Genomic DNA, 14866 nt, shown 5'->3' with positions numbered 1-14866 from the left:
ACCCAGCATGCAAAGCCCCAACCCTGGTGTGAAGAGGCCAGGTGATGGCAGCACGGGGCCTGCAGAATGTGGGGGCCATCTTGTTGAGCCCCAGCTCAAGTCTGGGATCGTGCCCGGTATGCAAAAGCCAATAAAGATACCAGGGGTGAAAGTATAAAGATTTATTGCTAGCAATACAAGGTGCAAGCGGAATAATTTCACGTAACAAGCACACAGATTCTTAATTCTAAGCATCTTTTATACAGGAGTATTGGACCTTCATAAGCATTCTTGTTTGCTAATTGGTTATAAGGGAGTGACGCAAGGAGTTCTTTACTGAGCATGTCTCTATACCTGTGTTTTAGCTATGTATCTCATTTCCATACATGTATGTTTCATTAGCATACTTTCTCCCCACCTAGGGGTGTGAATCTTAATATTTAAATCAGCTCTTTGCCCTAGTCCACTAATTCTGTTTTTGTTTTCAAGCCTCCTTTATCTAAGACTGTCTTCTCCTTATCATTGCAGTTGGGCATTAGTTACATATCAGAGACTTTTGCTTGGGCTATGTGTAGTGGTTTCTAGGTCAAACCTGACAATCTGAGTCTGTGCAGGAAGGATCCAGGTTGTGGGCCTGATCCTGATGCTCGGTGTCCAATCCATCCTGCAAACCAGACCCAAGCCACTCACCTGGCCCCTGAGGCCAAAAAGTTGAACACTGCTGTTCTACAGGACCACCTTTGTTTTCCTTAGTGTAGAAGGACCACCTTTTCACCCTTGTGTAACTGAGGGTGAAATACTGGACAGTACCTATGGTTCTGGTTAAATAAAGACTGACTGTGGGTGAGATTAGAAGTTACAGTTCAACCTTGTTAAGGACTCTTAAAACAATATGGATCACAGCTTCACATGCTCGACAACAAGTGCTAAGTGCCTTCTAGGCCTCTTAAAGATATGTTTTGTTTGTGCAGTGCTAACCAGCTCAATTTTACCTAACTTCTAATTGTTCAGAGGAGATGGCACCTTCCCTGCTGCTGTCCCCATACCCCAGCTGTGCTGAGCAGTGATGGCCAAAGGCAAGTCTGAGGATAGTGGGGAAAGAGGGTGCTGAAGGCTCTGTGTGAGTTCTGGGGGAGTTGTTGTGCCGTGTGTGTCATACTGTGCTATACTGGGGTGGGGGTATGTTGCTATTAGACAGCTGGCAAGCAGAGCAGGCAGGGGGAAGACTTGTCAGCTCCTAGCCCAGGGGTGGGCAAAATACAGCAGGGGGGCAGCCTGGGCCACAACGTATGTGGTCTGTCCAGCTGCTACTGGGCACACAATGGGGCTGGGGTGGCACGGCAGTCAAACTGCTTGCCAACAGCCCCCATGACAGCAGCTCCATGTGACTGCTGCTGCCACCAGTGTCACCGCCAATCACTTAGGGAGTTTTGGTGAGCTCTTGTGGGCTGAGTCAGCATCACCCCCCTACCCCCCAGACCGCAACAGCTCACCAAAACTCCCTAAGTGGCTCTTCAGCCTCAATAATTGGCCACCACTGTCCTAGCCACACCCCTGATCACTAGCCCTCTGGTAGCAGTTCAGAGCTGTGCACATTATAGAGCTTATTAACTCTGAATGTGCCACTGCTCCCAGCATGTGTTAACTTTAACAAAGACCTAACACATTCCTTAAAGTTAGCAGGTGTTAACTGTAAAGTGTAATCACACACTATGAGAGTTGCAGGTACCCAGCACTTCTGATTCACTGCAGTGATAAGATATAAATGAAGGAGGAGAGCTTACACATAGTCTTCTCAACTAGGACCTGTGGTGTTTTATCTCATTACCTGGACTTGCTGCTAACCCTAGTGCCCCTGCAGGTATTAACTGCCTTATTTATCTCAATTTATCAACTGATAGTCAATCATTTTTTACCACTTTTAGTGTCCCCTCCCTCTGTTTCTTTCCCTTCCATATAAAAGTTCTTCCTTCTACAAGTCCTTTCATAGCATCTGACAAAGTAGTTTATGCCTATGAAAGCTCATGTTTTTTTCTAAACCAGTTAAGGCAGTGATTCTCAACCAGGCGTACTTGGGTATCTTAAAATCCTTTCAAGGGTGCTGCAGGGTGCCATACAATGTTAGCAGGGTTAGGTGGTCAAATATGATTCACAAGACAAACCCAGTTATTTCAATTAGGAATCCAGAGTGTTAAAAAAGTTCAGGCCTGTTCTGGTCTTTCTGGGTTCTTAACAATAGAAGAATTCTTCTATTCTTTTCCTGCAGTCAAAACATGAGTGAAAACCAAGAGCTGGAATTTTCCAAGGAGTGACTCAGTCCCATTGAGGGGTTCCTTGTGCCTACTGAAGGGTGCTTCAAGCTTTAAAAAGTTGAGAACTGCTACTCTAAGGTGCCAACCTGCCCTACCTTCTGTCTTATATGTAATAAACAACAAAATATATACACATATCTAGCAGTTGAAAGCAAAATAAGACAAAGAAAAATAAAATGAGCAGTCCTTCTGATCATATAATTAGGCTATTAATATAATTAGAATAGACATAGAAATAGAAACACTGGACCTCTCCTGCAGCATAAAATGTAGTTAGAAATGTCAGTAGTTTCAATGGATGAAGGGGTCAAAATGACTAAACTGCAAGAAAACTAGGATAATGTACTGCAGTTACAGGGATTATTTCTTTTCATAATAGAAATAAATTAATATGTTTTAGCCTATAAAATCCTTTGAACAGACAAGATTCTACAAATACTTGCCAAATACTCCTTAAGAATCTCTAACTCTGTGGTTGCATCTACATGTGCATATTAATGAGAAGCAATAAACTCCCGTGCATATTGCTTCTCATATTACATGGGAGTTTATTGCTCCCATGTGCTGCTTTTACATGTGTGCCCAGGACTGCAGAACAATGAGCTGAGTCAGAGAAGCCCTGGCTGGCAGGGTGTCCAGGGGCTCAGCCTGCAAGCCTGGAGCTGCTCCAACTGGGCTTGATGTACTGCAGAGTCTGACTGGGGCACAGGGGTACTTTAGTTTGGGGCTAGATGGCAGGCAGCTCCCGCACTGAAGCACCCTGGTGCCGCAGCCAGCTGGGTCAGCTTCTACATGTGTTGCTGCACGTGAAAAAATTCTGAAGCAGGTTAGTACTTGTAAATAAAAGGATAGGGATCTCAAGTCCTCATTCTCAGCAAGTCTCTTACCCAGACCTCCCATTTCCATTCTTAGGGACTTGTCTAATTTCTCCAAGCTGCTGGTAAATTTTCTGTCACCAGATAGTAGGGAAACATTATCCCTCTATTAAGCCCCTGGAAATTAATTGGGTCATCAACATTAATGTTATTCTCACAAGGGGTAGTTACAAGGGGCCTCTTAATAACTAGCTCTTCAGGTTGGATAAGAGGAACCTGTACCACAAAATGATCTGATTTTCCCCTCGCCTTCTTCCTGTCTTGTGAATCTTGATTCAGTTTGCTGGCCTGGAGATCATTCTGGGCTTTCTGGTTAATTTTAATTAAATCCTCCTGAAGAGCTCTCAAATGGCAAGCTTTCAAAGGAAGACAGGAGATAGAATTAATTGTTCAAATAATGGTGTTGACATCCCTCCCTTTCCTCCATTAGGTCAACCTCCAGTCCATCAGCCGAGTCCAATTCAATCAAATTTGTAGATTCCTGTTTAATTGTCTTAATATCTAGTTGGGTTGACCTTCTAGTTTCAGAAACCCCTTTACTTTTCCTTATCTTTTCCCAGTATGGTTAGACAGGGCTAGCGGTCTCTCTTGTGATTGGGCCTAAAGTTGGAGATTTTTTACAAAGGGGTAAGATTTCAGAGACAGCAAAAACCCTTGTTGGGTGAACTCCCCAATTAATCAGAGCCCTCTTTTTCCTCATGACCAGGGACACTAGTGAGGATGAGTATAGTTGTATCATGTATTTCTTAACCAGTGTATTACTATATAATTGCACTACTTTTAACATCCTTCCTTCCTATATTCATGGAGAATAGCATTCCTAGATGTTGTATAACCCTCCCAGGAGTGTTCCAAAGGGGGATATCACCATTGGGTAGGGTAAATACTGTTATAGACATAGTATCTTTTATTAAAATGGCATTTCCTGCCCCACTTTGATAAATGAGGGCAGTCTGATCGGTATCCTTTGTCCAATCTCTATTCCCCCTAGCCTCTGGCTGGTCTGGGCTTCTGTTACCCCTATCATCCTATCACCCTCCCAGTAGGATTTCTTTTCTCAACAAGGTGCTGTTGCTCACTCAGGTTATCCTTAGCCCCTCCTAGCATTACTTCTAGGTCTCTTATTTTGGAGTATAACAATTCCACTCCAAGAAAGATCTGTTGAATTGTATTAGCTGTCAAGAGGGCATGGTCTGCAAGTAAGGAAAGGAAGACTCTGATGTTATCAGTTGTCTGTGAGTTAGGATTGTTGTCTACTCCAGGTATACCTTCCTGTAAAGGTTGATCCTTGTATAACAAAGAATCAAAATTGAGGACCATCTTGGTGCCCAAGTCTGAATGAGAAAAGGAGTTTGATGATGATACATATACTTGTGAACCATTCATATCTAAGATTTTATTTTTTTATCAAATAAGGATTGAGTTACTTTGTTTTATAGGGGGTATTGCTATAACTGGAGATGAGCCGGGCCTGTTTGTTCTGGAACCCATTTAAAAGAAAAAATTATCCAAGTAATAACACTAAAATCCAATTAACAACAGTAAAAGTAAGATTTCTCAGATGACAATGATAAAATGATAATAAAATAACAACAACAACAATAATAATAAATGATAGTAATACTAATGATCATAACTATTAAAATGGAATTTCATAAAAAAGGGAAAAAGATAAAGCAAAACTAAAACACTTTACTGGGGGAGCAGTAGATCAATTCTGTCTATCAATTGCCCAACCCACTCAAGCGGGTCACTCGTGAGTAAAATGATCCAATTGCTTCAGAACTCTGAATAAACCCAGCGAGTTTTCATGACCAAATCAGGGCAATCAGTCTATCGCAAGGGGTACTCACTGAAGGTTTTGGGTTCTCTTTGTTTTAAGATGGGGTGTCTTTACTAGCCTATTTGTCATACAAATTCCACCCTGGCAATGAGTCCACTGAGCAGTACACTTACTCTCACTACTGTTCAGCTCCTGGCCTGGGCCTGTTTGCAGGGCACTCACCCAGGACTCCACAGTCTCTGTGGTCGACTTACTTACGTTGTCCTCAGTAGGTTCAACACCCATCAGATAGCCAGTCTCAGACTTCCAAGACAACTTGGGGACTCGAGGCTGCAGTGGCATCACTGCGACAGCTGGACTCAATGGCCCTACTGCCAGGGGTCCCTGTCACTACTGCACCTACGGGTGTCCCGGCTGCTGTAGCCACCGCTGTTGCTACTGGTGCTGCCGCCAGTGCTGCTGTTATGAGTGCTGTCAACTTTTTTTCCATCGACTGCCCCTCCGCTGCTTCTGATGGAACTGGTGCTCTGGCTGTTCCAGCCCTCATTGCTGCTGGTATGGCTGTTGCCAACTCCCTCCTTCTTTCCTGGGGGCTGCAGTTTCTCCAGCCCTGCCACCGAGCCCACCGTCCTGGGCTCTGGTTGCAGCCAGTGAGAGAGCCTGAGTGCACTGCTTCCACCTCAGGTACTGCTCCTGCTCTTCTGCTGGCTGGATCAGTGCTCACACAAAGACCATCAATCAGGGCACTGTTTTGGGTACTTCCTTTATCTGAATAATTCTGTGTTCCTGGACCAGCTGCAGGCTCCAGTTCATCTTTGTTGTCTCCACACCATTCAATAATGTCTAGAACACTGTCCCAGGAATCTTGGATATCACCAAAATTTCTCCACGGGTTACACATTTCACCAAGTAGAGTACAATTTACCTACTACATCTTGATGGAAGCTTCAGGGAGGCTGCCCTCAGAAACTGACAGGCTTCAGGTGCTCTCTCCTCTCTTGTGGTTAACTCTCCCAAACCTGCTTGCCTTAAGGGCTTATTACGTGGCTCCAACTGGCCCTTACACTACACTCATGCCTCACAGATATTGTGTCATCATCATTCAGGGGGGGCTCTTGTCCCTAAGTCACCAGGCTACCTCAGGCCTTTATTCCCTTGTTAGGGCTTCAGACTCCCCAGCTTCCATCCCTCTACTCTAGCTGGTCCCTTTGCCTTGAGCCCTGCCAGGGGTCAGGCTCAAGGGCAGAACTTGGGGCCAGAGGGCTCAGAGCCCAAAGAAGGGCAAAACTTGGGGCCAGAAGCCAGGTCTGGAACAGTGGGCCTTGGCTGTCACATGCCCTTCGGGTACAATTGGGACCTCCAAACCACCCCTTAGTCTCTTCCACAAATCACCAGTTAAAACTCAAACACAGAGTCAGGCTTTCTGGAAGCAACCCAAACACCCAGGCCACCAGCTGCCTACCACAATTCTTCCAGGCCCTAAATCAGGTCCCTCAGGTTGCTTTCCTAAAGCTCCCTGCCAGGTAGTCATCAGCAACAACCATCTCAAAGCAAGGGTTCTTCACCCTACTGCTTTCCAGGTCTCTTATTAGTTTCCTTCAGCCTAATAGGGCTGTAGGTGTAGATGCTGACTTGTTTACTGCAGAGCTAATTAGGCAATTTCACAGTAAATGTCTCGTGTAGATGCGCCCTCTATGAAATAGGAAAAAAAAAAAAGATTCAGATCTTCAGCCAGTAGAAACTTGCTTTGCTGCATTGCAATCAATGAAGATACATGGTTTTAATTAGTTGATGTTCTGATCCATAATATGGTGTAAAATGCTAATGCTCAGATATGTATTTCAGTAGCCTAATAAGTAACTTTATATCACTGTCTATGACTGAAAAATCACAGGGACTGAATTAAGTTATACACACTTAATCTATTGTCAAAAAGATATTTTCAAATTCTGAAATTGGTAACATACTGATGCTACTTAAAAAATGGATTGGATAGTTTTTAACAAACTAGAGACAAACACAGTATAATCAGTTAATACTAGAACAGAGTACTTCTGAATGTTGCATGCAGTAGCTCAGAATTGCTCAGCATCAGTTATAAGTCTAATGATTTTCTGTTTTCTTTCTGGTATCTTATACACTGGGGTGGAATACAATGCTCAGTTTACATTAGCATTTTATCTTCAGCAGCCTTGAAGCAAGCATCAGGCAGTACCACAATGAGAACTATCTAAAATACCTAGATACACAGATAGCCTACAAAATACACATGAGAAACACAGATATACAGTGATGTTTTAAAATATTAGGCTGATGTCTTGAAAATACATACACTGAAATTGAACAACCTTCTATATTTCTGACTGTATCTGCAAATGGGGAATGCTCATTGTCATTGATTCACCCCAAAACTGAATTGCCTTTGGAGTTCACTGTGCAGCACTTGGATAGTCTCCCAAATCAGATTTATTCCTGTGGTGTTTAGCCTCTATTTGTTGCTAGCATGAAGCTGGGTTCACTTTTGTCATTTTCATATCTGTATAAATTATAGTATTTGATATGCAAGAAACTTTAATTAGCCAAGGCTGTTCTAGTGAGGGAGTGATTAACTTAAGTGGCCTTCAGGTTAGAAGGGGTAATCGCTGAGAATTAGCATTTGAGTTGCATTGTTTGCTGGCTCATTCAAATTCACATTTTATAAGCAGTGTGACACCTGCTAGTAAAATTATTGGGGAGAGAGAGGCAGTATATTGAATTAGCAAATCTCCAGGTCTAAATAGATGCATGTATCCTCTAGAGAAGGCTGGGAGGGAGGGATGCAGCCATCCCTGCAGCACTGGTCACTGCAACCACATCTCCCTTTGTATAATCCTGGATCTATTTCTGCTCGAGAGCATGGCTTTGTTTTTAGTCTGCCTGGGTACAGGGGAAACTGGAGTCCCTCAGCCTGAGTAAAGGAGGCTTAGAAAAGCAACCTGACAGGAGAACTTGCAGGAAGCCCTGACATAAAGGTGGTTAGGGACTGTACTCTTGGATTTAAGGTGCAGGGTAAGAACAGGTTATTGTTCTGGTATCTTCTTTTGTTTCTTTATTCTTATATCTCTATCTGTACCTCCATATATAACTGCTGATTTCTTATGCTTCTTGTTTTTTGTTAAGACTAGAAAAAGGTGTGATTCTTTTAGCTGGGAAAATCCTCTCTGATAAGGGCTGATAAGACCTAAGTGACACAGGTAGGGCTGAGGCACCAGAGGCTAAGGAGTTGGTCTCCAGCACACCTCAGCTGGTTCTCAGTGGTCTAGCAGTGTAGAGGGGTTTGGGGCAGAAGGGCATTCCAAAGATGTGGAAACACCCTTAAAGATGCACCCAGGCTGCATCCAGGGTTGGGTTGTGTCACACTCATCAAGCAGATATATTTCTAGTGGAATTTCATAGGGACTTGTTAGCTCTACATTATTTTATCAGTTATATTTACCAAAGGATAAAATCTCTGGTTGACATGACAATTAGAGATGTGATAATGTAATTGGGCTCCTATCCCATTACTAGAGGGATTGGGGTGTTTGGGGCTCCCTGTTACTATGCACTCCTCCTGTTTTCCCTTCTCTATCCCCCTTGGGTGACTCCCTATACTTACCCCTAAATATATTCACTTACCTTCTACTCCAGCTCTCTCTCTCTCTCCCTTAACACACACGAACCCTCTTTTCCTGTCTCCATGGGGCATGGGCTTTACCACAGCTCGCTGGCAGGCTGATAGGACAGGAACCAGAAAGCCACCAGGCACAGATGTAGGTAGCTCCAGAGGCCCAGGGCAGAAATCCAAGGGCTCCGGTGACCTGTACTCGCACTATGTAAGTCCTAGGAGATCAAGATAAAACTCATTGGGTGCATCTACACATTGCCATATGGCAACGTTGCTACAGCACCATCCTTTAGTACTTCCTTTTGAAAGTCCTGAAGTACGGCACAGTATGTGCAGTTACTGTGTTGTGCATATGGTGCACAGGTAGATTTTGTCACTACATCACTGTAGCAGCACACTAAACCTGAGGAGTGCATCACTATGGAGATGTAGCTGGCAATCATGTGTAGACACACGTGATTGCTAAGTTGCTGTAGTGCACCATGCAATGACAATGCATTGTTACGTTGCCATGGGGCAACGTGTAGACGAAACCCATTGATGTTATTATGGTTCAAAATCTCTGTGATGAAGGAACAGTTGTTCACTGTAATTAGCATTAATACATATTAGCAATGTAAGGAATAGGTAAACTATTTGAATGATTTTACCAAAAACATTGTATTTTGTATTGGAAAAAAGCGAAGCAAGATATTTAATTTGGGGGTATTTTGACTTGCATCAAAATATTTTATTTGAATGAAATGGCACTGAACATTTTCCTATCAGCCTATTGTCTCAGGAATTGTTTCTTGAGTACCCATTATCTCTTATGTGCTGGATTCCCAGAACAACAACATGACAACATTGCCCATAAAATAACATGGATTTTTCTCTATTCAAGCTGCATGGTATAAAAGGAAAGTCATCTGGATATTTTCTGAAAAAACTTTTCCATCATAAAATGTGGATCTGTTAAAATAGAAATGGTTTGAAGAAACATTTCAGTTGCATTGAACTTCCACTGAAATACAGGTAGGGTTCTGACAAAAATCCTGCCTGGTTCTTTGCCAGTTCAGACTGCTTAAAGGCTCTGGTTCTGGGGAAACCAGGCCACAAAAGCATGAACACTCAGCAAGACCTCTGAGTCTTGTTTCCCAGCTCTGTAAGAGGGGACTGCCCTGACCCCATGTTGCCTGAAAACCAGCAACTTCCCCAGAGTTTAGAATGTAAGTCTATGAGTTTCCTATGGTTTGAGGCAGCTAGCAGCTGTGTTTTATTTTGGGAAATCCGAAGATTTTATGTATTTATGTATTTATTTATTATTATTATTATTAACAACAACAACAACAACAATAATAATACACCAAAATATGTTAAGGATTTCCTTTCCTTGGGAAAGCTTGAAATTTCTTCCTTTAATTACATTTCAGAATTAAACAATTTTTCAAAATGTAATTTTCCATGGAACAGAAATTTTGGGTTTCAACCTCTAATTACCTGAGTTTAGATAGTAACAAATAATCAGAGCATGCAGGTGATAGTCCAGATTATATAAAGGTATCAGTATCTGAACAACTCTGAAATCTTCCATAGAGATTGGATACATCAAATCTAATCTGGGTATTTACTTCATCATAATTTTTAATTCTTTCCGTGCTGGGATCTCTGAATCTAATCCTTTCTAATTTGCCATCATTCATCAGAATCAATCCAGAGACTGCATACACAGAAGATACAATTACCAATTACCCCACAAAGCCATGGCCTTTGAATTCTAATTCATAGGAGAAATATTAAGAGTGACTTTATTTAAAAAGCATGCAGGATAAGGATCAATGGCTGTAGGGACTTCTTGAGTGACTAATTATGGTAGGCAGCTGGTGACATTTGGTTATAGATGATCCAATAGCATCTTGCAGATGACAAATTTGACAAATCTAGGCTTTTTCTTTGGTTTGACAATCGTTAATAAACTGTCCTATTTCTGCAAATTAATTTGTTATTCTTAAGGATTCACTGAATAACGGTAAAGTTACTGTTGTTTTCCAAACTGTTAATAAACTATTCACTGTAGCTATTTGTTACTCATTATTCGTGGTTCAGATTGGTCAAGTGGTATTGTTGTGCTCCTTGTACTGCACATTCAAGTGAGCACTATTGATAAACAGTAAATGTTGCTTAGGCACTAAAGAATTATGAATACAAATGAAGAGGATGCACAAATAGTTTTGCTGATGAGTTAATTCACCCCTCCCCCCCCATTAAACATTTAAGCAAACTGCTGCACATACAAAGAAATTAGCACTGGTTCTATGTATTCACAGATTACAAGGGTATGATTTTAAAATCATGGTATCTTTAAGAAAAACATTCACTTTTTGATTTAAAAATTTCCAGTGGTGAAGAATCTTTGGTAAGTTGTTCAGCTGCTAACTATCCATTCTGTTAAAAATGTGTGCTTTATTTCTAGCCTGAATTTCTTAAGTTTAGATCTTGTTATATCTTTATCTGCTAGACTGAAGAGCCCTTCACTACTAAATTTTTGTTTTCCATGTTCCACATAGATACTTAAGAACAGTGATTAAATCACCCTCTTATCCTTCTTTATGTTAAACTAAACAGAGTGAACTTCAAGTCTTTCATAATAATTCTTGTACTAATTCTCATGGATCTTCTCTGAACTCACCTCAGTTTCTCAACTTCCTTCTTGAAAAGTGGACATCAGAAGTAGAAACAATATGCTAATGCAGCTGTAGCAGTGTGAAATACCGTAACCTCTGTATTTGCACTGGCTATTCTCTTTGTTTAAACATCCAAGGATTGCATCAGTCCTTTAGTTTATGGTGGGAACTCCTCAGCTCACAAATCCTTTTTAGAGTCACTGCTTCCCAGAATTTCCCATCCTGTATATTCTTTATTCTTATATCAATCATCTTACTTGACTATTAAAATGCACATGGTTTCTTGCACACAGTTCATCAAATGATCCACGCTGAAGTACGTCTGAGACCTCTCCTCTTTCTTACTTACCTGCTCACCTTCCCAGGATAAGGCACAACATACTTATCCTCCTGAATTTTTCCTTCCGGCAATCAACCCTTTCCCTTTTGCCATCCTGTCAGTGACCTCACCTGCCATGCCTTGGTGGGATAAACTGACAAGGGTTTAGCCTCGCAAAGGGAAAAGGATTCTCAGGCACATAGTCCTTGTTTGGCTGGGGTAACTGTGTCTCTGCCTAAGTTTACTCTAACTACACCTGGTTAGCTCTGGGCCCAGTATTCAGAGCCCCAGGCTTGCACCATAATAAGACACTCCTGTCTCAAGGTTGTCAGTCCTTAGTCGGGCTGTCCCCTCTCTACCTCAGTCAGCCCCTCTCTGCCGAGCTTACAGGCAGTCTTTCATTTATCCTTCATCTCAACTAGCTTTTTGCAGATGAAGTCCCAGTCAGTCCCATAGTTTCTATCCACTTCTTGTGTGCACTGAAGGTTTGGGGTAGCACTTATGTGCTTCCCTTTCTGTTGCCTCCTCTACCCTTAGCCACATCCCAGTCCACTGGGTTGAGGACCACCTGTTCTGAGCATCGGCTCAACTCAAATCCAAAAGAATATCCTGCCATGGGTTGGCCTCACTCTGGGCCATTTACCTCATCCAAAAAAAAAAAAAAAAAGAGAAAATAAGTCCTGAAACTTATCTAGCTCCTTGGTGAGGCACCACTGGCATCCTCTGTCTCACCTCCCTCTGAGCCTGCTTGCTCTGGTTCTGCTTCCTATCCCCTGTCTTCTCTGCAGGGAATTACCTTCCTCCAGCATTCCCATGTCCTCCCGTCTCTCTGGTCTGAGGGACAGACTTACATAGTGTGAGTACAGGTCACTGGAGCCCTTGGATTTCTGCCCTGGGCCTCTGGAGCTACCTACATCTGTGCCTGGTGGCTTTCTGGTTCCTGTCCTATCAGCCTGCCAGCGAGCTGTGGTAAAGCCCATGCCCCATGGAGACAGGAAAAGAGGGTTCATGTGTGTTAAGGGAGAGAGAGAGAGAGAGCTGGAGTAGAAGGTAAGTGAATATATTTAGGGGTAAGTATAGGGAGTCACCCAAGGGGGATAGAGAAGGGAAAACAGGAAGAGTGCAGTAGTAACAGGGAGCCCCAAACACCCCAATCCCTCTAGTAATGGGATAGGAGCCCAATTACATTATCACATCTCTAATTGTCATGTCAACCAGAGATTTTAATCAATGCAGAGAAAATGGTGGTGGTGAGCTTTTGAACTAAAGCACCTCTGAGGTGTTTTAGTTCAAAAGTGCACTGCCACCATTTTCTTTGCACTGTCACGCATGTCACAATTTCTACAACTACAAACATTGTAGCACCAGAGGCTTTTCAAAGTGCTTGGTGCAGCGGCGCTTGCACGTGTAAAAATGCCGTGTGTGTGTGTCTGTCTGTCCCTGTCCTTGCCTCCCCAGCTCATTGCCTGCAGGGTGCTAGCCAGCCAGGCCCTCCTTTGTAAACTCAGGTGGGAGCTGGCAGGCAGAGTGAGCTGCTCGCTCTCGGGAAAGGGTGGGCAATTATTTTGGGTGGAGGGCCGCTTACTGAGTTTTGTCAAGCCATTGAGGGCCTCTTGACAGACAGCCAGGGGCAGATAAATATTAATTTTCTAAATTTTTTAGGGGCCCCGCGGGCCGGATAGAATAGCCTGGCAGGCTGCATCTGGCCCGCGGGCTGCATTTTGCCCACCCCTGCTCTAGGGGGCAGGTGCTGCTTCAGCAGCTGGAGTTTGCCTTGCTGGGCAGTGGGGGTGGGCCCAGGGAGCAGTGACTGTCATGGGACAAAATAAAGTGGTTGCTGAATTCAGCGGTGTTGTACATAGGGACTGGCTGGCTGGCTGATAGCCCGGCAGCAGAGCAACTTCCACCATGCATACTGTGTTTGCTGGGGAAGAAAAGACCAAACCAATCCTTTGCCACACACAGTGCTACCTTGGAGAGTCCTTCTGTTCATAAAATTCAGGGACTGATTTATGGCTGGTTCCTGTGAAGAAGCTTAAAGGTGACAGTACACTACAAAACACTTCCCAAACTCCCATAGTCCTCTTCTTCTAGTGGCTCGACTTAAACCATTTTTGCAGCAGAAGCTACTATTGTCTTGAAAGAAATACTGTTATTGAATGAACAGTGACATCCTCTCAACTGGAAAACAATTCCTATTTACTTATATGTATACACTTTTTAATGGAAGATATACCACCTCAAAGCAGGTCACTATTTCTCCCAGTGTTTTTTGTTGATGCTTAAGAATTGAGAAGGTGAATTTCAATGAAGAAAAAATAGTAGTCCACCAGTGCTAACTGCGAGACATTGCACAGTAGCTGAATAATACTGTACTGTAGTGCCAAACAGCACAAACAGTGCTAATATGTTACTGCACAGCATTATTAGGCTATTGCTCAGTAGCATCACTAAAAAAACATTTGCTGGTGCTACTGCACAGTAATTCCAGTTACTGTGTATTTATTTAATACTTGATTATACAAGTACTAAATAAATGCTCAGTAACCACTGCCCACTAGTGTCTCATTTAGACAGAGCCAATAAAAGGCAAATGAAAACCTCACAATTCCAACTGGACTATTTTTTCATGGTGGTCAAGGGCTTCATGACTTGACCCAAGTCAGATTCAGGTGGGGGTAAGGGGAGACAAAGAAAACAGGCATAGGTGTGCGCATGCACTTACATGAAAGGGATCTTTTTTGTGTTTACTATTAGAGATTTTCATATATGTTTGCAACTTTCTTGTAAAACTGTAATTTATTTTTATAGTTTAATAGCTTTGCAGAAGGGAAATCCTGTGTTTCCCTGATAGTGCATTGCACCTCCTTGTGAAGTTGAGCACAAAGCATCTGGCTTCTTCCAGTTAATAGGTTTTAAAAATTCTTCAGAGGCAAACTCAGGGCTGAGAGAAAATGTGAGCTTCTGTCATCTAATTCCTAAATTCCCAATTCTGGCTTAGGTTATCAAGCCAGAATGGGAGGAAAATAACCTTTGCAGCTAAATAAATTATGCTGCAATATCATCCCTATTATACATTGTTTAATGAGCATACATAGTTCCTTTTAGAAGCTAGGCATATCACCATTAAAAGTTTACCCCCTGCCTGTTTTTTTATTAAGTTAGTTTAAATTTGCACGTGAGGAATATTACTGAAAGAACACTCATGTCAACAAACAAACAAAAATTGCCCATTATGAAAAACAGAACGTTGCATAGATTCTTTAGTGGAGAAAAAAAGAGAACTTGG

Source organism: Alligator sinensis, unplaced genomic scaffold (genome assembly GCF_000455745.1).
Source record: "Alligator sinensis unplaced genomic scaffold, ASM45574v1 scaffold1199_1, whole genome shotgun sequence".
NCBI lineage: Eukaryota > Metazoa > Chordata > Crocodylia > Alligatoridae > Alligator > Alligator sinensis.
This window is presented reverse-complemented; position numbering follows the sequence as displayed.